This window comes from Ranitomeya imitator, chromosome 1 (genome assembly GCF_032444005.1).
Source record: "Ranitomeya imitator isolate aRanImi1 chromosome 1, aRanImi1.pri, whole genome shotgun sequence".
Lineage (NCBI taxonomy): Eukaryota > Metazoa > Chordata > Amphibia > Anura > Dendrobatidae > Ranitomeya > Ranitomeya imitator.
The window spans coordinates 486,272,162-486,298,614 of NC_091282.1; positions in this window are offsets into that span (position 1 = coordinate 486,272,162).

Sequence of the window (26,453 nt, forward strand, 5' to 3'; positions counted from 1 at the left end):
TGGACAGATGAAACCAAGATCAACCTCTACCAGAATGATGGAAATAGAAAAGTATGGCGAAGGCGTGGCACAGCTCATGATCCAAAGCATACCACATCATCTGTAAAACACGGCGGAGGCAGTGTGATGGCTTGGGCATGCATGGCTGCCAGTGGCACTGGGTCACTAGTGTTTATTGATGATGTGACACAGGACAGAAGCAGCCGAATGAATTCTGAGGTATTCAGAGCCATACTGTGTGCTCAGATCCAGCCAAATGCAGCCAAACTGATTGGTCGTCGTTTCATACTACAAATGGACAATGACCCAAAACATAAAGCCAAAGCAACCCAGGAGTTTATTAAAGCAAAGAAGTGGAATATTCTTGAATGGCCAAGTCAGTCACCTGATTTCAACCCAAATGAGCATGCATTTCACTTGTTAAAGACTAAACTTCAGACAGAAAGGCCCACAAACAAACAGCAACTGAAAACCATAAGTGAAGGTCTGGCAGAGCATCAAAAGGGAGGAAACACAGCGTCTGGTGATGTCCATGAGTTCAAGACTTCAGGCAGTCATTGCCAACAAAAGGTTTTCAACCAAGTACTAAAAATGAACATTTTATTTAAAATGATTGAATCTGTCCAATTACTTTTGGTCCCTTTAAAAACAGGGTGGCACATGTTAAGGAGCTGAAACTCCTAAACCCTTCATCCAATTTTAATGTGGATACCCTCAAATGAAAGCTGAAAGTCTGAACTTCAACTGCATCTGAATTGTTTTGTTTAAAATTCATTGTGATAATGTCTATAACCAAAATTAGAAAAATGTTGTCCCTGTCCAAATATATATGGACCTAACTGTATGATCCCCATCCTGGTATACAGTATATAATCCCCATCCCGGTCTATATGATCCACATTCTAGTATATATGACCTCCATCATACGGCACACACACAAAAAAAAAACAATTCTACTCACCTTCCTTCCAGCACTGCGTTCTCTTCAGATGCTGGCAACTGACTTTAGCATTTAAAGGGGGAGGAGCAGAGGAGCGGGTCAAAGGATGAAGGAGTTGGCGCTTGAGCTAACTCTTGAGCTCACAATTAAAGAAAATAAATAGGCACTGCTCCCCACAATTCCAAAATTGGCTTCAGTTTAATAAGGTGGACATGGGGAGCAGTGACTATTCCTTTTTCATTTTCTTTTATAGCTGACACGTGATCGTCCAAACGCTGCAGAAAGCCAGCGGCTGCAGCTAACACATGTGCCCACTTTTAAAACATTGGGATACAAACACAGTGTGTATTATGGCATCCAAAGAGTTCAATTTTGTTCTGATGAAACCTGACTATATTCTCCCAGTATTTCACAGGCTTGTCTAAATGTTGTTCAACAAATTGTAAGCACGCTTGAACATGCTTTTTGTTCATCAATGGTGTCTTGTGTGGTGAGCGTGTATACAGGCCATGGAGGTTGAGTGCATTACTTATAGTTTTCTTTTAAACAATTGTACCTGCTGATTCAAGGTCTTTCTGTAGCTCTCCACAGGAGGTCCTTGGTTCTTGGACAACTCTTCTGATAATTCTTTTCACTCCTTTGTCTGAAATCTTGAAGCGAGTACCTGGTTGTGGCCGGTTTATGGTGAAATTATGTTCTTTTCACTTCCAGATTATGGCCCCAACAGTGCTCACTGGAACATAACCATTGGCATCAGTATGTTTTGCAACAATAAGGTTGCACAGGTCTTGAGACAGCTCATTGGTTTTACCAATCATGTAATGTTTCTTGTGTGGCCCCTGGTAATGAAACACCTTTTAATTGGCCATAAGTTGAACCAGCTGATATTATTTTTCACTAAGTGGCACAGTTGCTTTCTAATTGCAGATACATTTCAGCTGATGAGAAAACCTAGGAAAGAGTGGACCGACAGGGCCTCAATAACAATGCAACCACAATGAAAAATAGACCCCTAAAATTTAACTTTTATTATACCATTAAAAGTATGCTACTCAAAAATAATCTTCTAAAAATAGTATTCAAGAGGGTGTAATCAATCAGGGCAAATCAGCATATAGTCACAAATAAACCAAGGCCCATGTAAAGAATTAATTACAATGGCTATTATGTCCTTCGAAAACCCTAGTGATCACATTAACTGACAGAGGAGGTCAACACTCTAGTGTTGGTGAAATGGCTCGTGGGCAGCCCTGAAAGCCCTATTAGTCCCCTGTACTATATTTTAAAAACACCTATGGTGAAAAAACACGCACAATAATCAAAAATCAGTGTCTATCAGAGTAATAGGAAAAGGAGAATATGGTTCTTCGCTGCAAAAAAATTGCTTCTCAATAATATATGTCTACCCCTATACAAGTTGCACCATTATTTAACAAGAATGATTACTGTAGAACATTGGAAATGCAATACTGCCATAGACAATAGGAAAAAAGCGCCATATAATGTACACATGAAATATTTATCTGCAAAAATTGCTATGAAAAAAGGAAGGTACTTCTTGCATAAATTGGCCAATGTATGTGAGCCCAATTGCCATGTCAAGGCATCCTTCATAATTGGGTTCCTGTCCTGTTTTGTTACCTCACCTGGGCAAAAAAGCCTACAATTTATGGGTCAGGAGGGGACCAGCTAACTACTTAAAATCACCTGTGGCTATTTGGAGTGGGAGTGCACATGTCCAAAAAGGCTTAACACAAATAGAGAACAAGACCTGCACATCCAAGCTGGTGTGAACAGGCACCTGTTTGGTTGGTGCCTGTTCACACTAGCTTGGATCTGCTAGTCTTGTTCTCTATTTGTATTACCCCTATACAAGGCTCTTCTTTGAAATATATATATACATATACACTGCTCATAAAAATAAAGGAAACATTTAAACAACAGAATATAACACCAACTAAAAGCAAACTTCTGTGAAATCAAACTGTCCACTTAGGAAGCAACACTGTTTGACAATCAATTTCACATGCAGTGGTGCAAATGGAATAGACAACAGATGGATATTATTGGCAGGTATCAAGACACACTCAATAAAGGAGTGGTTCTGCAGGTGGGGACCACATACCACATCTCAGTACCAATGCTTTTTGGCTGATGTTTTGGTCACTTTTGAATGTTGGTTGTGCTGTCACACTCGTGGTAGCATGAGACGGCCTCTACAACCCACACAAGTGGCTCAGGTAGTGCAGCTCATCCAGGATGGAACATCAATGCGAGTAGTGGCAAGAAAGTTTGCTGTGTCTGTCAGCATAGTGTCCAGAGGCTGGATGCGCTACCAGGAGACAGGCCAGTACACCAGGAGATGTGGAGGGGGCCATAGGAGGGCAAAAACCCAACAGCAGGACCGCTACCTCAGCGTTTGTGCAAGGAGGAACAGGAGAAGCACTCCCAGAGTCCTGCAAAATGACCTCCAGCAGAACACAAATGTGCATGTGTCTGCACAAATGGTTAGAAACTGACTCCATGAGGATGGTCTGAGTGATCGACGTCCACAGATGGAAGTTGTGCTCACAGCCCAAGACCGTACAGGATACTTGGCATTTGCCACAGAACACCAGGATTGGCAAATTTGCCACTGGTGCCCTGTGCTCTTTATAGATGAAAGCAGGTTCACACTTTGTCACATGTGCTGAGTCTGGAGTCACCATGGAGAGCGATCTGCTGCCTGCAACATCCTTCAGCATGACCGGTTTGGCAGTGGGTCAGTAATGGTGTGGGGTGACATTTCTTTGGAGGGCCACACAGCCCTCCATGTGCTTGCCAGAGGTAGCCCAACTGCCATTAGGTAACGAGATGAGATCCTCAGACCCCTTGTGAGACCATATGCTGGTGCCGTTGGCCCTGGGTTCCTCCTAATGCAGGACAATGCCAGACCTCATGTGGCTGGAGTGTGTCAGCAGTTCCTGCAAGCTAAAGGCATTGAAGCTATGGACTGGCCCGCCCGTTCTCCAGACCTGAATCTGATTGAACACATCTGGGACATCATGTCTCGCACCATCCACTAACACCACACCACAGACGGTCCAGGAGTTGGCGGATGCTTTAGTCCAGGTCTGGGAGGAGATCCCTCAGGAGACCATCTGCCACCTCATCAGGAGCATGCCCAGGCATTGAAGGGAGGTCATACAGGCACGTGGAGGCCACATACACTACTGAGTGTCATTTCCTTGTCTTGAGGCATTTCCACTAAAGTTGGATCATGCTGTTACTTCATTTTCCACTGTGATTTTGAGCATCATTCCAACTCCAGAACTCCGTGGGACATCAGTTGTGATTTACATTGATAATCTTTAGGTTTTATTGTTCTCAACACATTCCACTATGTAATGAATAAAGATTTACAACTGGAATATTTCATGCAGTGATATCTAGGATGTGGGATTTTTTTGAGCAGTGTATATTTCTTGTGAGCAAAGTTAATGGGTTGTGAACATTCAGGCTAAATTCCCATAGTGAGTAGTTGCTGCATTTTTTATGTTCCATATTTTCATTATGGAAAAAAATACATTGTCTTATAGTTCCAACAAACTTTATGGGATTTATTGAAATCTCATGCCCACTGTGCTTTCCATTATACTGCAGAAACTGTCCAGCAGTCTGTTTGGAAATCTGCAGCATGTCAATTTGTCTTTTGGTAAATATGTGTTTTATTTGCACAGTGAGTTGAGGAAAATCTGCAGGTAAAAAATGCAAATGCACATACAACCCACACATGGCTATCAATAAAGTTTTACCAAAGCATACAAATAAGAGCCAAAAATCGGAGCTGAAAAAAATGTGAAGAAGCACACTCGAAAATACAATGAAAAAACACATGTACCCTAATTTGGCTAGTTGGTGCAGAAATGCTGCAAAAAGCATACAACATCAAAAATGCATCAGCCACTTATTCTGGGGGCTTTTTGGTGTATTTCTTGCTGCACAGAAAAACGCAGCCTTATCACAGTTCCAGCAAAGTGAATGGGATTTATATGAATCTCATGTCCACTATGTTTTTTAATGTACCATAAACTGACCAGTGGTGGCATAGCATGTCAATTTCTCATATGGTAAATATGAGTTTTATTTGTAGATCTTCCCCATAGACTTAAAATAGATTAGGATATTCCGAAGATAAACAATGCATAATCGTTTTTAGTGCATTGCCGTGTAAGCAGGTACAAGGATGCAGTAACACAGGGAATGCAGAGCAAGGCTTAACAATAGTGCGATTAAATTTATAACAATGAACTCCTCGCAGGGAGGTAACAGATAGTTAACAATAGGATTATGGTATAACACAACAGTCTTGTTATTAAACTTCACTTATCGTGACTTGACTGTTCCTTAGTTGCGTGCAGTCCGATGAAAGGGGAAATTCCAGCAACAGCTGGCAGTGCGTCTTCAGGCATATTTCACCAACACACAATCCAGATTCTGACGGCAGCAGGCGGTCACCGGTTTTGCCCATTGAGGCTCTAGTCCATTAATCTGTGAATCTGTGCATGCTCTGCTGTATGCCCGGCAATGGGGAAGGGGAGCATACCGAAAGATCCTGCACTCTCTTCTCGATGCGACCACCGCACTCAATCTGCAGAGCGCCAATCACCCCTGATTCCTCTCTCAGCCGGCGGGAACTTTCTGCCTTTTTTCTCGCTTCCTGCTCTCCGCCCTCTCTGCTTACCACGCCTGTTCTCAACAGGTCATAGGTGTTGAACGGTTCCCTATTCTTCCCCCTGGCAACACTGGATTCAGCCCAGACAGTTCCGGACCCAGAATTTCACAGATACCCGCAGCCCAGTCTTCCTCCTTCCAGCTGCAACAAAATGGCAATTAAAAATGGACTTTTTGAATGGAAAATTAGCTCCAATTGTTAGCGGACACCATGTCGCGTTTGGAGAGCCCCTGTGTGCCTAAACATTGGAGCTCCCCACAAGTGACCCCATTTTGGAAACTAGACCCCCCCAAGGAACTTACCTAGATGCATATTGAGCACTTTAAACCCCCAGGTGCTTCACAGAAGTTTATAACGCAGAGCTATGAAAATAAAAAATAATTTTTCTTTCCTCAAAAATGAGGTTTTAGCCTGGAATTTCCTATTTTGCCAAGGGTAATAGGAGAAATTGGACCCCAAATATTGTTGTCTAGTTTATCTTGAGTACGCTGATACCCCATATGTGGGGGTAAACCACTGTTTGGGCGCACGGCAGAGCTCGGAAGGGAAGGAGCGCCGTTTGGATTTTTAAATGGAAAATTAGCTCCAATCATTAGCGTGCCTAAACATTGGAGATCCCCCACAAATGACCCCACTTTGGAAACTAGACCCCCAAAGGAACTAATCTAGATGTATGGTGAGGACTTTGAACCCCCAAGTGCTTCACAGAAGTTTATAACGCAGAGCCATGAAAATAAAAAAAAAAATTTCTTTCCTCAAAAATAATTTTTAGCCCAGAACTTTTTATTTTCCCAAGGGTTACAAGAGAAATTGGACCCCAAAAGTTGTTGTCCAGTTTCTCCTGAGTACGCTGATACCCCATGTGTGGGGGTAAACCACTGTTTGGGCACACGTCGGGGCTCAGAAGGGAAGTAGTGACTTTTGAAATGCAGACTTTGATGGAATGGTCTGCGGGCGTCACGTTGCGTTTGCAGAGCCCCTGGTGTGCCTAAACAGTAGAAACCCCCCACAAGTGACCCCATTTTAGAAACTAGACCCCCCAAGGAACTTATCTAGATATGTGGTGAGCACTTTGAACCCCCAAGTGCTTCACAGACGTTTACAACGCAGAGCCGTGAAAATAAAAAATCATTTTTCTTTCCTCAAAAATTATGTTTTAGCAAGCAATTTTTTATTTTCACAAGGGTAACAGGAAAAAATTGGACCCCAATAAGGCTGGAGTCACACTCAGCGTAAGACAATACGATGCGTATATTACGGCCGTAATACGCTGAAAAGTCCCCAAAATAGTGGTCCGTATCTCCTCCTTAGGCAGGGTGTTTCAGCGTATTTTGCGCATGGCATCCTCCGTATGTAATCCGTATGGCATCCGTACTGCGTTTTTTTCTTGCAGGCTTGCAAAACCGACATACGGCTATACAAGGGATCCATGTGTAAAAAAACAAAACAAAAAAAAAAGACTGTATATATATATATATATATGTCAGTAGACACATATATGTATATATATTATTACTTCATACAGCGCTAGATAGCTTTAAAGCCAGTAATTCAATTGCCGGCTTTTGCCATCTCCTTCCTAAACCCGACATGATATGTGACATGGTTTACATACAGTAAACCATGTCATATCACTTTTTTTTTGCATATTCCACATTACTAATGTAAGTAGCGTGTATATGCAAAATTTGGCCGTTCTATCTACTAAATTAAAGGGTTAAATGGCGGAAAAAATTGGCGTGGGCTCCCGCGCAATTTTCTCCGCCAGAGTAGTAAAGCCAGTGACTGAGGGCAGATATTAATAGCTTGGAGAGGGTCCATGGTTATTGGCCCCCCCTGACTAAAAAAAAATCTGCCCCCAGCCACCCCAGAAAAGGCACATCTGGAAGATGCGCCTATTCTGGCACTTGGCCACTCTCTTCCCATTCCCGTGTAGCGGTGGGATATGGGGTAATGAAGGGTTAATGCCACCTTGCTATTGTAAGGTGACATTAAGCCAAATTAATAATGGAGAGGCGTCAATTATGACACCTATCCATTATTAATCCAATAGTAGTAAAGGGTTAAAAAAAACAAACACATTATTAAAAATTATTTTAATGAAATAAACACAAAGGTTGTTGTAATATTTTATTCAACGCCCAATCCACTCACTAAAGACCCTCGATCTGTAACAAACAAAAAAAACAACAATATCCATACCTTCCGCAGATCTGTAAAGTCCCACGATGTAAATCCATCTGAAGGGGTTAAAATATTCTGCAGCAAGGAGCTCTTAATAACGGTCCAATAACCGTGGACCCTCTCCAGGCTATTAATATCTGCCCTCAGTCACTGGCTTTACTACTCTGGCGGAGAAAATTGCGCGGGAGCCCACGCCAATTTTTTCCGCCATTTGACCCTTTAATTTAATAGGTAGAACGGCCACATTTTGCATATACACACTACTAACATTAGTAGTGTGGAATATGCAAAAAAAAAATGGGGATATGAGATGGTTTACTGTATGTAAACCATGTCTCATATCATGTCGGGTTTAGGAAGGAGATAGCAAAAGCCTGCAATTGAATTACCGGCTTTAAAGCTATCTAGCGCTGTATGAAGTAATAATATATATACATATATGTGTCTCACTGACACATTCTATGTGTACACATTTATTCTACTGTAAGCTGTCAGTGTGATTTTACTGTACACCGCACTGAATTGCCAGCTTTTCTCTCTAACTCCGCTGCGTATTTCTCGCAAGTCACACTGCTGGTCCGTGTGTAATCTGTATTTTTGGGGCTTCCATAGACTTTTATTGGCGTTTTTTTTTGCGCAATACGGTGACAAACGCAGCATGCTGCGATTTTCTACGGCCGTAGAAAGCCGTATAATACGGATCAGTAAAATACGGCAGATAGGAGCAGGGGCATAGAGAGTAATTGTGCCGTTTGTTTGGCGAGTTTTACGGACGTATTTTCTGCGCTCTTACATCCGTAAAACTCGCTAGTGTGACGCCAGCCTAATTGTTGCGCAGTTTGTCCTGAGTATGCTGGTATCCCATATGTGGGGGTAGACCACTGTTTGGGCGCACGTCGGGGCTCGGAAGTGAGGGAGCACCATTTGACTTTTTGAATACAAGATTGGCTGTAATCAATGGTGGCGCCATGTTACGTTTGGAGACCCCTGATGTGCCTAAACAGTGGAAACCCCTCAATTCTAACTCCAACACTAACCCCTCCACACCCCTAACCCTAATACCAACTGTAGCCGTAATCCTAATCACAACCCTAACCCCAACACACCCCTAACCACAACTCTAACCCCAACACACCCGTAACCCTAACTACAACCCTAACCACAACCCTAATTCCAACCCTAACCCTAAGGTTGTGCCCACGTTGCGGATTCGGGTGAGATTTTTCAGCACCATTTTTGAAAAATCCACAGATTTCCAGTGTTTTTTGTGCTGATTTCACCTGTGGATTCCTATTGAGGAACAGGTGTAAAACGCTGCGGAATCCGCACAAAGAATTGACATGCTGCATAAAATACAATGCAGCGTTTCCGCATGGTATTTTCCGCACCATGGGCACAGCGGATTTGGTTTTCCATAGGTTTACATGGAACTGTAAACCTGATGGAACACTGCTGCGAATCCGCAGCCAAATCCGCACATAGCCTAATTCTAAAGGTCTGTGTACACGCTGCGGAAAACGCTGCGGATCCGCAGCAGTTTCCCATGAGTTTACAATTCAATGTAAACCTATGGGAAACAAAAATCGCTGTACACATGCTGCAGAAAAACTGCACGGAAACGCAGCGGTTTACATTCCACAGCATGTCACTTCTTTCTGCGGATTCCGCAGCGGTTTTACAACTGCGCTAATAGAAAATCGCAGTTGTAAAACCGCAGTGAAATGCGCAGAAAAACCACGGTAAATCCACCATAAATCCGCAACGGTTTATCAAATCCGCAGAGGACCAGAATACGTGTGCACATACCGAAACCCTAACCCCAATTCTAACCTTAGTGGAAAAAAAAAAAATGTCTTTATTTTATTATTGTCCCTACCTATGGGGGTGACAAAGGGGGGGGGGGGGGTCATTTACTATTTTTTTTTTATTTTGATCACTGTGATAGGTTTTATCACAGTGATCAAAATGTACATTGGAACGAATCTGCCGGTCGGCAGATTCGGCGGACGCACTGCGCATGCGCCCGCCATTTTGGAAGATGGCGGCACCCATGGAGAAGACGGACGGACCCTGGGAGGCTCGGTAAGTATGATGGGGTGGGGGGGGGGAGCACGGAGGGGTGGATCGGAGCACGGGGGGGTGGGGGTAGATAGGAGTGCAGGGGGGTTGGATTGGAGCACAGGGGGGATTGGAGCATGGGGAGAGCGGACAAGAGCACGGTAGGAGCGGAGCACAGGACGGAGGGGAGCGGAGCGGTGCATAGGACTGATTGGAGGACTGGGGGGGGGGGGCGATTGGTGGGGTGGGAGCACACCAGTGTTTCCAGCCATGGCTGATGATATTGCAGCATCGGCCATGACTGGATTGTAATATTTCACCAGTTTTAATAGGTGAAATATTACAAATCACTCTGATTGGCTGTTGAAAGTGGAACTGCCAATCAGAGCGATCGTAGCCACGGCGGGGTGAAGCCACCCCACCCGGGCTGAAGTATCACTCCCACTGTCCCTGCAGATCGGGTGAAATTGGAGTTAACCCTTTCACCCGATCTGCAGGGATGCGATCTTTCCACGACGCCACATAGGCGTCATGGGTCGGATTGGCACCAACTTTCATGACACCTACGTGGCGTTAAAGGTCGGTTAGGAGTTAAACAGCCTGGAGGTGTGTTTGGGGTCAGTCCTGTTGAAAAATAAATGATGGTCCAACTAAACGCAAACCGGATGGAATAGCATGCCGCTGCAAGATGCTGTGGTAGCCATGCTGGTTCAGTATGCCTTCAATTTTGAATAAATCCCCAACAGTGTCACCAGCAAAGGATCCCCACACCATCACACCTCCTCCATGCTTCACGGTGGGAACCAGGCATGTAGAGTCCATCCGTTCACTTTTTCTGCGTCGCACAAAGATACGGTGGCTGGAACCAAAGATCTCAAATTTTGACTCATCAGACCAAAGCACAGATTTCCATTCCTTATGTCCTTTAGCCCAAACAAGTCTCTTCTGCTTGTTGCCTGTCCTTAGCAGTGGTTTCCTAGTAGCTATTTTACCATGAGGGCCTGCTGCACAAAGTCTCCTCTTAACAGTTGTTGTAGAGATGTGTCTACTGCTAGAACTCTGTGTGGCATTGACCTGGTCTCTAATCTGAGCTGCTGTTAACCTGCGATTTCGGAGGCTGGTGGCTCGGATAAAGTTATCCTCAGAAGCAGAGGTGACTCTTGGTCTTCCTTTCCTGGGGCGGTCCTCATGTAAGGCAGTTTTTTGTAGCGCTTGATGGTTTTTGCAACTGCACTTGGGGACACTTTCAAAGTTTTCTCAATTTTTCGGACTGACTGACCTTCATTTCTTAAAGTAATGATGGCCACTTGTTTTTCTTTACTTAGCTGCTTTTTTCTCGCCATACTACAATTTCTAACAGTCTATTCAGTAGGACTATCAGCTGTGTATCCACCAGACTTCTGCACAACACAACTGATGGTCCCAACCCCATTTATAAGGCAAGAAAATCTACTTATTAAACCTGACAGGGCACACCTGTGTAGTGAAAACCATTTCCGTTGACTACCTCTTAAAGCTCATCAAGAGAATGCCAAGAGTGAGCAAAGCAGTCATCAAAGCAAAAGATGGCTACTTTGCAGAACCTAGAATATAAGACATATTTTCAGTTGTTTCACACTTTTTTGTTAAGTATATAATTCCACATGTGTTAATTCATAGTTTTAATGCCTTCAGTGTGAATTTACAACTTTCGTAGTCATGAAAATACAGAATAATCTTTAAATGAGAAGGTGTGTCCAAACTTTTGGTCTGTACTGTGTATATATATATATATATATATATATATATATATATATATATATACATACACACACACACAGACACATAGTGACTGCAAATACAGATTTTAATCACAGAACATGGGAACACACCTTATTGGTTTGGCGAACAGCAAATTCTTAAAGTTTCACAGCTCCCAGAAGAAATTATGTGCCCAGATTTTTGTAAAGAACTGGAAATAGCCTTTACAACAAAATATTAGAAGTTCCCATTTTCCAGACTCAGGCCTGGAAATCCCAATATATTGGGGTTGTTAAAGGGAATCTGTCACCCCATTTTTGGCATACAAGCTGCGGCCACCGCCATCAGGGGCTTATCTACAGCATTCTGTAATGCTGTAGATAAGCCCCCGCTGTAAACTGAAAGATAAGAAAAACAAGTTTGATTATGTTCACCCAGGGGCAGTCCCGGTGCGCTCCGGTCCAATGGGCATCGCGGTCCGGGTCAAGCGCCTCCTATCTTCATGCGATGATTCCCTTTAAAAGTAAAATCTGAGCTGTCATAATCATGAGTATGAATTGGCTGCATATTTATATATGTAGAGAGCAAATAAATTGTATAGTTAAATGCGTTTCCAAATCTAACATCTACCTATGAATATAAGAAAACAGTTCTGATTGCAGGTGATGCTTATGTCAGTGCCATCACTGACAGAGTTCAAAGGGACAAGGAAATAGCAGAGGTGAAAATTAATGTAGCAGAAAGCAATATTTGTAAAAAGATTATTTTGCATATGTACCCAAAACTGTCATAATGTTGTTGATAAAGCAATTTCAAATCAATTTTGTTACCCACGCAAAAAAAGAAAAAAAGATTTAGGAGGACCGTGTAACATCAATATTTATATGTATTTTACATACATTCGTTGATAGGTACCAAAAAACCCATGGTGGGAAATCATCAAGATGTCAAAAGTTACAAGTACAGATTTTGTATTAGCTGATGCCAAAAGAATATGACTGGGGCAGGTGGACACACGGACCCTTGGTATTGGTACAGCAGGTTGTAAGGTACATTAATCACCTAGGACTTTGACAACGGGATATGTTGAATGGTAGACAAACAAGCAAGTCAGGACACATTGAAAGCCACACAACCGATGATGACAGGTCTGAAGCAGCACACAGATGTAGGTGGCAAGGTTGGCAAAGTGATACAAATAGTTTGTGAAGCTTGCAGTAATCAATGGGTTGACCCAAACAGAATCATGGAAGTCACTGAAGTCTGAGTAGAACTGAATTACGATAGCAAACTCAGACACAGAGGTGTGTCCAATTAGGAATTAAGTGGTCTCGGCAGATTATGTCACTGAGGAACAATCAGCAACTTGCAAGACCTAAGATGGAGCACAGAAAATGGTAACAACCATAGGGGATGGGATGTGGTGTTCATCCCTAAATGTGTATAACAGTACCTTTCCTTTTAAGGCCCCTTCCAGAAGAGTCAGAAATAGCAGACAGAATGCCTCCAATGAAATCTCTTCAACAAGACTGAAGCAGTAATATCCTTTTTGTTAAGCTACAAATTCTTCAGCAGTGCATCATTCTCGGGAGTGAATGTTTACTGGAGGTGGACTCTCAGACATACTGAAGATGTAGTACACGTAGAAGGCTACGATGGCCTTCACTTCACCCACCCCTGGCAATAGATAAAGAGAAGGTATTAGTCTTCTCCTTTCAAACAACTGTACCTTCAACCCAATGCCACCTCTAACCTCCATTATCATCCTTTCTTTTGAAGTGCACTCTGTCTGTATCCACTATCCCTCCAACTCCAAATTGCTGTCATATACCAAACCCAGGGTCCAATCACTGCCTTTATTATATTATAAACTTCTCCAACAGTTTCTCTCTGTTGATATTTCCACCATCATCAAGGGTGATTTCAACATCACCACTGACAAACGCCATTCAGCTGCCTCTAAACGTCTGTCACTGGCTTCATCCTATGGTCTTATGCAGTGATCCTACACAGCCAGCCACACTAAAGGACATACATTAGACCTTATCTTCACCCACCTCTGCACCCTATTAAACCTCACAACCTCACCTCTTCCCCTATCTGACCAATATCTACTTACTTTCTCATCACTGTCCTCTTCATCTTCCCTGCATGTCCAGCAACTAACACAACTCCGCAGAAATCTCGCACACCTAGACACTCACACACTGTCTCGCTGTTCTACTCCTGTCCTCCATATCTTCACTCCACAACAGACAGTGACACCATGTTCTACAATGTCACACTTGCATCAGCTATTGTATGGCAGTGTGATGAATCAATAGACAATCCTGGTCCATCAACCTCACTAAAAAGCTTTTTCAACTGTCCAGGGTTGCTGAGCGATGCTGAAAGAAAACAAAAAGTCTTCACCACATTCATACAATGAACCCTCACATTCAAGATGGCCCAAAAATACATGCTTTCCAACCCTCACTTCATCTTTATCACAGAACCCCAAGCAGTTATTCAAAAATTTTACCTCCATCCTCTGCCCAACACCACATATTCCAATCTACCTCATCTCTGCAGAAGACTTTGCTATGCATTTCAAAGACATGATCGACCAAATCAGGCAAGACTAATCAACCCACCACAAACCCTCCATATAACAGACCAATGTCCTTCCCCATAACCTTCCTCCTCCCCACCATCACTGAAAAGAGCATATGCACCTTCTCTCCAAATCACTTACTTCTTGTGCACTTAACCCCATCCCATCCCACCTCATCCCCAACCTCACCACCACACTTATGTCATCCTTAACCTGTCTCTTCAACCTCTCATTAACCTCTGGTGTCTTCCCCAACCTCGACATCCAACTATTGTCCCATATCGCTGCTACCTTTGATCTCCAAACTCCGTAAACAGTATGTCCACAATTAACTTTTCCACCACTTAGCCTATATAATCTCTATTGATCTGCAGGTTCTAGTGGTGATGGTGGATTTATGATATTTTTTGTCTCCTTTAACCCCCCCAAGGGTGGATTGCATATTAATGACCAATTTTAACAATTCTGACCACTGTCCGGTTATGAGGTAGTAACTATGGAACTGGTGATTCTGAGAATAGTTTTTTGTGATATATTGCATTTCATGATAGTGGTAACATTTCTGTGATATGACGAGTTTATTTGTGAAAAAAATGGAAATTTTACGGAAATTTTGAACATTTTGCAATATTTAAACTTTGAATTTTCATGCCCTTAAATTACAGAGATATGTCACAGAAAATATTGAATAAGTAATATTTCCCACATGTCTACTTTACCCAAGTACAAATTTGCATCAAATAGTTAACATCCAGCGCCTCTTTGGACGAATGATCCCAGGAAATCCAAGATTTCTTATAGCATCTATTTATTTATTTATATTAAAAACAAGTAACAAAAAAGGTCAGGCAGTTTGGGTACACTCATGATTATATTATATATATAATATATATCTTTATATTTCATAAAGCATTAGGTAGCAGAAAAGCCGGTAATTCAATTGTTGGCTTGTGCATAATCATTGCAGAACCCGACAGGATATGAAACATGTTCGATATGAAACATCGTGTTCGATCGCAGCATTTTGATGGTAAAGTTCTGGCAGTGGTCTGTCCGAATCAGCTGATACCCGGCGGCGATCGCCCGCAAACCCCCTTGTGTTTGCGGGCGATCGCCCAGATGTAATATTTCAAAAATGGTCAAATAGGCCCAGAGCACATGGACGAAATGTTAGGTCTGGTGTCATTACCTAGTGCCATTCTCTCTGTGTTATTTTATTTGCCTGGCTGTATGTCTCCATTACATCATCACCTCTGATGCTCTGAAAATCCACCATCACATCTGAAACCTGCAGATCAATAGAGAATATATAGCTTAAGGCACAAATATCATAGAAAATAACATAGTATAATTGCCAGTATCTATAGATCAAGCTGTGCCCATAAGAGTTATATGAATAACTGTAGACATGTATCTCCAGTAGTGATGAGCGAGTGTGCTCGATACTCGAGTTTTCTGAGCATGCTCGGGTGGTCTCCGAGTATTTTGGGCGTGCTCGTAGATTATGTTTTTATCTCCGCAGCTGCATGATTTAAGCTGCACATGTATTCAGGCTGTCTAGCAGACGCAAATCATGCAGCTGCGGAGATAAAAACATAATTTACGAGCACATCAAAGATACTCGGAGACCACTTGAGCATGCTCGGAAAACTTGGGTAACGAGCATACTCGCCCATCACTAGTTACCAGTATACCTCCTATATAAGTCAGAGTTCCATTACACTCAGCCTGCTGGCATCCCTGATTACCACAATGCTGTTGCTACAGGAGAGTGCCCTGGGTTAGGAGCGCATGTGCTGGCATCCAGCATGACACCTAGCTCCATCCATGTTTACACCACTGCAGCACCAGCTGCTTATTTGGCTTTCACCTCCTGAAACTTTGTGGTGATCACCGGTAACTAATTTACTTTGATTAGCTAGTATACGAGTTATAGCAGACATGCACTACTTGGTTCCAGCACGTTCCCTGGTGAAGCTGTTTTTACATTGATACACGTAAAGTGTCTGGGATAACCTGTACCATGGCCTTTCATGGGTGCACATAGGGCTATAGCTTATGAGTTTATCTAGCCTGCTTTAATCTTCTTGTTACTAATGCATTGCCATTCAGACTGAGGCTATGTGCACACGCTGCGGATTCGCAGCTGTTTTAATGCTGCGGATTCGCAGCTTTTTTCCATGAGTTTACAGACCCATGTAAACCTATGGAAAACAAAATCCGCAGTGCACATGCTGCAGAAAAAAAATGCACAGAAACGCTGCATTGCTTATTCCGCAGCATGTCAATTCTTTGCGTATTCCGCTGCGGTTTACACCTGCTATATAATAGGAATCCGCAGGGGTAAAACCGCAGGTGGAATCCGCACAAAAAACGCGGTAAATCCGCAGGTAATCCGCAGTGCGGTTTACCTGCGGATTTACATAAACAGGTGTGGAAAATCTGCAGAGATCCAACCTACGTGTGCACATACCCTTATACCTTAGCTGGGTTACTGACTAAACTACATATTTGGCAATATTGCTACGTTTGACAGCCACACTGTACAGTCTATCCCCTTAGTGTCGGAGCCAAATTTTTTTAAATCTGACCAGCGTCACTTTATGTAGTAATAACTATGGAACAATTCAACAAATCCCAGTGATTTTGAAATTGCTTTTTTTGTGGCATATTATAATTTATGATAATGGTAAATTTAGGTCAATATGTTTTGTGTTTATTCATAAAAAAATATCAGAAATTTGACAAAAATGTCAAAAAATTAGCAATTTTCAAACTTTGAATGATTATTCCTTTAATCCAGATAGTCATATCACAGCAAACCATTAATAAATAACATTTCCCTCACGTCTGCTTTATATCAGCACCATTTGTAAAATGTTCTTTTATTTTGTTAGCATTTCAGGAGGTTTAAAAATGTAGCAGCAATTTTTCATGGAAATTTACAAATTTTATTAGGTGCCTATCCAGGTTTTTAGTGACTTTCGGGGTCTTATATGTTGGGAAACTCCCAAAAGTGATGCCATTTTAAAAACAGCAATCCATGGAATACTGAAAACTGCTGTCAGATAGTTCATTAACCCTTTGGGTGCTTTTCAGGAATTAATACAAAGTGACAGGAATGAAAAAGTGTATTTTTACCACCTAAATGTTGCTAATTTTTGAACAAGCCGCTGTAGCTGGGAGACTCTAAAGCCATTATTTGGTCATGAATTGCCATGGCAGACATCAGGACCACACAATCATGATCTCAGGGTGTCAATGGGGATAAAGAGGAAGCCCCCACACTCTTTTAACCATTTATATGATAGTGTATAGTCATTATTGACATCAGCATCTAAGGGGATAATATCAAGATGGCGGTACTACAAGGTAGCATATTGTGAGTACAAATGGTGCAAGCACTTTGCTGCTACTCACTTGCCGGACTATTACCACACCAGTCGTAAAAGGATGATATGGGAAAAATGTGGAAACCACAAGAAAAACGACCATACGGCAAAAAAGCTATAAACAATAAAAACAACTCTTTATTAAATACAAACATTAAAAATGTACAAACAAAAATGGAACACAGATGGGGGAATGGCATAGGTCACGACACAAATACTGCCATGTAAATGCGAAACGTGCAGGCCCAACAGACTCCCTAGCTATAAAAGATGTAGGTATGGTGAGTGGACACCCCCTAAAGCAGGATGGCTGCGATGGACATAATTGTACAACATAAAATCATAGTTCCCCGAAACACCCCACAGACAGCATATATCCCTCATTAGGAGGAGGCTACTGTATCAATGTATGTGACGAGTGCAAGTGCACTAATGTGGATGTCTGGGGAAGATTGGCAGTGTTAGACATCAAAACGCAGCCATAGCTGCATAAGTATCAACAGTCACCAAAGGGGAAACCAGGATGATGCCAATGTGGCCCATGCAACAAGCAGCACATGCTGTGGGAATATCGATTTAATTACCTGGTCCGAGATGGTATATATCTGAGTGTCCGATGGGCGGCCCGCACGTCTAAGTCCCGACGCGCGTTTCGGAGCCGGGGCTCCTTCGTCAGGGGGCGTCGGAGAGCCGGTGCGCTCGGGTTTAAATGCGCGATCGCGCCGATATCAGCGGCGGCTTCTGCCGGAAGTGACGCATGTGTCGCCGTGACAACCACTTCCTCACAGCGGCGGCGTCATGCCGTGGCGCCGCCGTAACCATGGCAACCGCCCGAGCATAGAGCCGCCGCGAGCCGCCGGGAGCAGTGGCGTCCAGCGGACATGCGTACAGGCAGAGCCGTGGCAGATAGAAAACAGCGACAGGGACAAACCGCTGCCTACAAGTGAGGAGACGGATCGCCTAAAGGGGTGGTTTTAAGGAAGCCAGTAGTGGCACCACTACACTACCAAAGTGTGACTCACAAACTAAATTGGAGAATTGATAATAAGTAGGTGCCCAACTAAAATGTAAATGGCTACCTATATAAGGACATCCCTCACTCAGCCATATAACCAAGGGCGCATATAACCATAGGCGCACCCGCAGGGACTCGCACCAAAGACCCGTAGTTCACAAAGTGCTAAATATCGACATACATAGAAATAAAATAAAACTAAATATAAATATAAACACCATATATGTGAATAACCCTCCAAAAAAATAAACAAAAAAATAAACAAAAAACAATTAAGTATGACCATAGAGAATCTGGAGGGATGAATAGTAATTTTACTCCAACAACTATCTTGTGTCAAACTTCACATGGTGGACAAGATGGAGCTTGGGTCCAGGCAACATGTCATCCGACAAATCCAAATAATATATAAATCTAAGAGAAACGAATAGAACAAAGTTAAAATCAATATAAAAACAAGCATGGATGTATCCGATCATATACCCAGCCACCCCCTATACCGTGATCAGAATCACAGAAACGATGCAAAACTTATGGTCTCATTTAGTCCGTGAGGGTGGACGCTATTAAGCGTCCATATCCACCGAGTCTCGAGCTGTGCCAACCGTTGCAAGATATTACCTCCCCTTATATTCATATCGATACCCTTGACACGCAGGACACTGTCGCAATTGTGATGTGTCTTGAAATGTCAGGGTATCGTTTTGAGTAAATGGTTCTCCATCTCTAATACAGCTGCCTCAATACCCCGAACATGCTCCCTCACCCTGGTTTTTAATTGCCGTGTCATAAGCCCTATATAAATCAATGGGCACAGGCAGGAAGGGCAGTATATGACATTACTGGACGTGCATGTAATGCATTTTTTAATTTTAAAACTTTTTTGTCCAGTGGAGTCAATAAATGTATCCTCCCTCACAATGTTTTTACAAGCTATACATTTCCCACAGGTACGACAGCCACTGCTCGGTCTATAACATGGATCATTAAGAAATGTCCTTGGTGGTTTGCCGATGTAGTGGCTGCGCACCAAATGGTCACGCATATTCTTTGCCCTATGAAATGTAATCATTCGCCGATCAGGTATAATTTTGGCCAATGTTAAATCAGTTCTCAGGATGGGCCAAGCATGTTCTAGGGATGGGCCGCTGTGAGGCAGTGGTTGTCACGGCGACACATGCGTCACTTCCGGCGGAAGCCGCCGCTGATATCGGCGCGATTGCGCATTTAAACCAGCTCTCCGACACGCCCCCTGACGAAGGAGCCCCGACTCCGAAACGCGCGTCGGGACTTAGACGTGCAGGCCGCCCATCGGACACTCGGATATATACCAACTCGGACCAGGTAATTAAATCAATATTCCCACAGCATGTGCTGCTTGTTGCATGGGCCACATTGGCATCATCCTGGTTCCCCTTTGGTGACTGTTGATACTTATGCAGCTATGGCTGCGTTTTGATGTCTAACACTGCCAATCTTCCCCAGACATCCACATTAGTGCACTTGCACTCGTCACATACATTGATACAGTAGCCTCCTCCTAATGAGGGATATATGCCGTCTGTGGGGTGTTTCGGGGAACTATGATTTTATGTTGTACAATTATGTCCATCGCAGCCATCCTGCTTTAGTGGTGTCCACTTCCCATACCTACATCTTTTATAGCTAGGGAGTCTGTTGGGCCTGCACGTTTCGCATTTACATGGCAGTATTTGTGTCGTGACCTATGCCATTCCCCCATCTGTGTTCCATTTTTGTTTGTACATTTTTAATGTTTGTATTTAATAAAGAGTTGTTGTTATTGCTTATAGCTTTTTTGCCGTATGGTGATTTTTCTTGTGGTTTCCACATTTCTCCCATATCTAAGGGGGTTAAACAGATATGGATGGTGCAAACACTGATCGAGGCCATTGCAGCAAATTGTCAGCTATAGTGTCCAGCCGACAGCTGCTGGATTGTCACCCACTGGGGGATGCTATTCTCTTATAGCTCAGGTCAGTGTATGCGGCAGACTCTAAAGGTACCTTCGCACTGAACAACTTTCCAACTAGAACGACAGCGATCCGTGACGTTGCAGCGTCCTGGATAGCGATCTTGTTGTGTTTGACACGCAGCAGCGATCAGGATCCCGCTGTGATATCGCTGGTCGTCGCTAAAATCCGGAACTTTATTTGGTCGTCAGGTCGGCGTGATTCGTCATGTTTGACAGCAAAAGCAGCGATGCCAGCAATGTTTTTTCATGGAGCAACAACCAGCGAGAACGATAAGTACGTCACTGGATCGCTCCTGCATCGTTCTGCTGTTGCTGGTGTTTGACGTCTCCTAGCGACCTAAACAGCGACACTGCAGCGATCGGCTCGTTGTCTCTAGCGCTGCAGCGTTACTTAATGTGACGGTACCTTTAGGCCACTATTTGCTCATGAATTGCCATGGCAAATATCAGCACCACACAATTATGATCTCTGGGTGCCAACGGAGATAAAGAGGAAGCCCCCCCACACACACCATTAACCATTTCTATGATATAGTCATTATTGACAGCAGCATCTAAGGGGTTAAACAGATATGGACAGGGACAACACTGATTGTGGCTGATGCAGCAAGTTGTCAGCTATAGTGCACAACCGACAGCTGCTGGATTGTCACCTGTATGGGGAGGCTAGTCTCTTCTATCTCAGGTCAGTAAAAAGACATATTGGCGGTCATTAAGGGGTTATGTCAACTGTTTTACACAATATTACTGCTAATATTTTGTGATACTATTGTAATCTCGTTTTTTTTCACTGTTGATATCATTGTTATCACCACACATTTTTGCCAGGGAGTGTAATCCCTTTCCTTGGCTGTGTGGTTGTCAAACTGTGTATACGTGTGTTACGTCAGATGCTGGATAGCTATACTACATAGTCGGGACTTAGTTCCCTGCACTAATTGATACGATGCATTTTATTCACTAGAATCTGGGATTACATTATACATGCGCCACTAAGCTAGGCTCTCACCAGAATTATTGCCATTGATACAGGACCAAGTTGTATACTTGGTTTTAAAGTTTTATGATTGTTGTTTAACCCCTTTCTGACCTCAGACGGGATAGTACGTCCAAGGTCAGATCCCCTGCTTTGATATGGGCTCCGGCGGTGAGCCCACCTCAAAGCTGGGATATGTCAGCTGTTTTGAACACCCACCGCTATTTACTAGTTAAATGCTGCTGTCAAACGCTGACAGTGGCATTTAACTACTGCTTCCGCCGCGCGGCCGGAAATGCGCTCATCGCAGACCCCCGTCACATGATCGGGGGTCAGCGATGCGTCGGCATAGTAACCAGGTCTCCTTGAGATCTCTATATGGGTGCTGATGCCGGCTTGCTGTGAGCGCCACCCTGTGGTCAGCGCTCATAGCAGGCCTGTAATTCAGCTACATAGGAGCGATCTGCTGATCGCTCCTATGTAGCTGAGCCGATCGAGTTGTGCCAGCTTCTAGCCTCCCATGGAGGCTATTGAAGCATGGCAAAAGTAAAAAATAATGTTTTTTAAAAATATGAAATTAATAAAAAAAATATAAAATTTTAAATCACCCCATTCAAAATAAAACAATAAAAATAAAATCAAACCTACACATATTTGGTATCGCCACATTCAGAATCGCCCGATCAATCAATAAAAAAAAGGATTAACCTGATCGCTAAACGGCGTAGTGAGAAAACATTTTGAAACGACAAAATTACATTTTTTTTGTCGCCACAACAGTGCATTAAAATGCAATAACGGGTGATCAAAAAAACGTATCTGCACCATAATGGTATCACTAAAGACATCAGCTCAGCGCACAAAAAATAAGCCCTCTCGCGACCCCAGATCATGAAAAATGGAGACGCTACGGGTAATGGTGCAATTTTTTTTTTTTTTTTAGCAAAGTTTGGAATTTTTTTTCACTACTTAGATAAAAATATGAGAAAAAGGAGAGCAATTCAGAGCAATGATTTATAAAACAAACTTTAATTGCCATAAATAATACAAAAACATGTATCAAAATATTACATTATCTAATGACTAGAGCACAGGATGAATGTCCCAGGAATGCTGGAAAAGCGCCCATCCCTCCACTCCCCCAGATGTAAATACCCTTGTAATGGTATGCATAAGAAAAAGCACCTGCACTATCCAACCAAGATCACCCCAAAGCAGTGGGATTCTATAGTAATGCCATTAAGTATGGTGGTGGAAAAAGGGTGCTAGCACTTACCACTACACAGAGGTAGGGGGGGGGGCGGTCGGGCGATGGTCCCCAATGCACGTTTCGTGGCCACTAGTGCCACTTCCTCAGGGGGATAACCATGTACTGCCTAACAGGACCTTAAAATAGCCCTTGGCCCCGGTCACATGGTACACAGCAGCCAATCACAGTGGCGCCATCGGCACATGTGCACTGTGTCCGGCAAGTCCCAGCAGTGGAAATCAGCGTCAGACCAGGTGCGCACGCCCAGGGCAAAGAAAAAATGTCCGGAGCGCACACACCGAGCCCTAAGACGCCGGTCCACACAGGGACAGGACAAATCACAGCGCAATGCGCACGGCCACTGGTGAGAGAAAATACTACAAGTGCACAATATAGGCATAAAAGCTACTCCCTCCACATCCACTACTCATAGCTACTATCAATACAGGACAATTAGGGACCCATCAAAAATACAGCTCACAATAAAAACCGGTAAATGAACGAATATACAAAGTGGAACTAAACCGTTTTCTATACATCGGCATCACATTATAGTGGAAAAAGTGCATCGCTTCAGTTTAACAGTCTTCATAGTAAGAATATTTGTCCCATTCTCTCTGAAGCAGATGTCTCGATGAGTCCACTTTGCCCCGATTTGGATGGTATCCACGCTGGTTACTTGAACGGAGCCAAGGACATATTCAAAAGGCATACCTTAAGGCCACGGATCAATTATTATCACTAATAATGTAAAGAAAGAGGTTAAAATCACAAACACAAACATAAAAACAAATGCTAAAACCAAAAGATCCCGAACCATACAGGGGTTAAGGACGCCCAGGGCTGGAAGGGTCATATATTTAAATACAAAAGGAGGCAGAGGATGACACCTTAGCACACACAAATAAGGAATAAATAATAAGGAGTACAAACGGGAGTCCCAGCCAGTCTCCCATGCTGGTCCCTGCCTAGCCTAAAGCTGCTTAGCATTCTGACGAGGGCAGGCACATTCTACTTAGTGTGGCCATTAAGTACTCATAAGTAGGGAGCAAAGCTCAGAGCCTCATTCAGATCCGCTGGTGACATAGTACCAAGTCTAACTATCCACCTAGTTTCCTTTTGTGCTAGAAGTTTTTTATTGTCCCCACCCCAAATACCCAAGTGCAAGGCATCAATACCCCTCACCTTTAATAGATTTGCATTGCACTTATGGTGCCGCAAAAAATGTCGTGGAATGGGTTTCAGGTCTGACGTGTCGGTCACTGTCTTGGCAGCACCAATGTCCCGGACATGCTCATGGACACGGACTCTCAGCTCCCGTGTGGTAAGACCTATGTAAATCATGGGACACGGGCATGTCGCATAGTAGATTATATTGGTTGTGCCGCATGAGATCCGTTCCCTGATGTCAAATTCTCTCGTTCCATCAGTAGAAGTGAAACTGGAGCATCGCAGGACATTGGTGCAGGCAAGACAGTGCCCGCAGGGGAAACACCCCAAAGTGGTGCCCCTCGAACCAAATGGGTTACTAGGACTGGGGACATAGTGGCTACGCACCAGCAGGTCATTCAAATTTTTGCATCTCCTAGAGGTCATCTGAGGGTATGGGCCAAGGGAGGCCACCAGAGAGGGCTCAGCCCCAAGAATTGACCAGTGCTTGGCAAGGATGGAGCGCATCCCATTCCACTCATGATTGTACATAGAAATAAAGCGAATGGTACCAGCCCCATCCCTGCCAATCTGCCGGTCACATGGATGCAATAGAGTCTCACGTGGGGTCTTTCTGGCGCGATCATAACCATGTTTTATCGATCGCCGGCTATACCCCCGAGCCAAAAATCGGTCCCTGAGATCAGAGGCCTGTGCCTCAAATTTTGACTCAGAGGAACAGATTCGCCGCATCCTCAGGAATTGTCCGATCGGGACGGCCCTAACCGTGGACGGATCATGTGCCGATGAGGCATGCAACAGTGCGTTAACAGAGGTAGACTTCCTGAAGACATCCGCCTGGATACGACGATGGTTGTCGATCTCAAGACGGACGTCCAGAAAGTCGACCGCGACCTCACTGTAAACATGCGTAAGTTTAAAATTAAGAGTGTTGTTATTCACAGCACCCATAAAGTCCTGGAGCTGCTGGACAGTCCCATCCCACAAAAAAAGAATATCATCAATGAAGCGATACCAGCACAGCACATGGGAGGCGGCCGGTGGGCCCTCGTCGCCAAAAAGGAATCTCTCCCAATAACCAAGGAAGAGATTAGCATACGAAGGCGCACAGGCCGCACCCATGGCTGTGCCGCGCTTCTGTAAATAAAAAACGTCTTTAAAGATGAAAAAATTATGTGTGAGAACAAAGTCCAGCAGCTCAAGTACCAATCCACGTAAAGGGCCGCCCAGATCGGAAGTCCCGAGGAAGAAGCGAACCGCCTCCAACCCACAAGAGTGTTCTATACAAGTATACAACCCTTCAACGTCAGCAGTGATGAGAAGGGTTGCTTTGTCCACAAGGATGCCGTCAACCCGCGCTAGGACATCCGTGGTGTCACGAATATAAGAAGGTAATGTCTGGACTAGGGGCTTCAGATAGAAATCAATAAATTGACACACACGGTCACATAAACCCCCAATCCCAGACACAATCGGACGTCCCGGGGGGTTGAGGGCATCCTTGTGGACTTTGGGCAACAAATAAAAGGTAGGAGTTCTGGGGGATCTGACCATCAAACCATCGAAGACCTTTTTGGGGATAATACCCCCCTCAAAAGCTCCAAATAGATCCTGCTCTAACTCCCGCAGGTATATCACCATCGGATTGGAGGACAACCTAATATAGGTGTCAGAGTTCTGGAGCTGGCGAAATGCCTCTCGCTCATATTTATCACTTGGACAGACCACAATGTTCCCCCCCTTGTCCGCAGGCTTGAATACAACATCCCGCAATGATTGAAGCTGCCCGATAGCCTGACGTTGTTTAGCGGTTAAATTATCATAAGTACGCCTAGTAGACAATTTTTTGAAATCCTCACTAACCAATCTAGTGAATACTTCGATTGCCGGGCTTAAGGACAAGGGGGGGAACCTTGTGGACCTGGGCAGGATAAAAACAACTAATATTTGATTACCAGAGGGATTAATCATAAATGTCTCACAGGTATCCACTCTATTTATTTAAAATTTAACCTTTATTAGACCTTAATACATATAATAATAAACAACACACCAAGCACCACGAGAAAGAAAACAACCAGGGGTGTGCCTACCCCTACACTGGCCTAGCTGACCTTACCTATTTGCGGAGGTTGGCACCCTAAAAACCTGCGCAATGGCGCCCCCGCTCCTCGACGGCTCTCCCTGCTCACCCTATAGGGCCCTATAGTGGCAGGAGGTGACAAAGATAATGAATAGGCAGGTGAGAAAGAGAAGAGGTATAGATCTAATCAATAGGTGTATAGACTGATTCTGATGTATGCAATCGTTAATTTAGTCCTCAGGTGGAGATGTTAGATCCTATTTGCAATTACCCTCAATATATATAGTTAGAATAAACAGTTGTAATAGATAGCTAAATCTTCCAGTGAATATACTAGATGGTGATT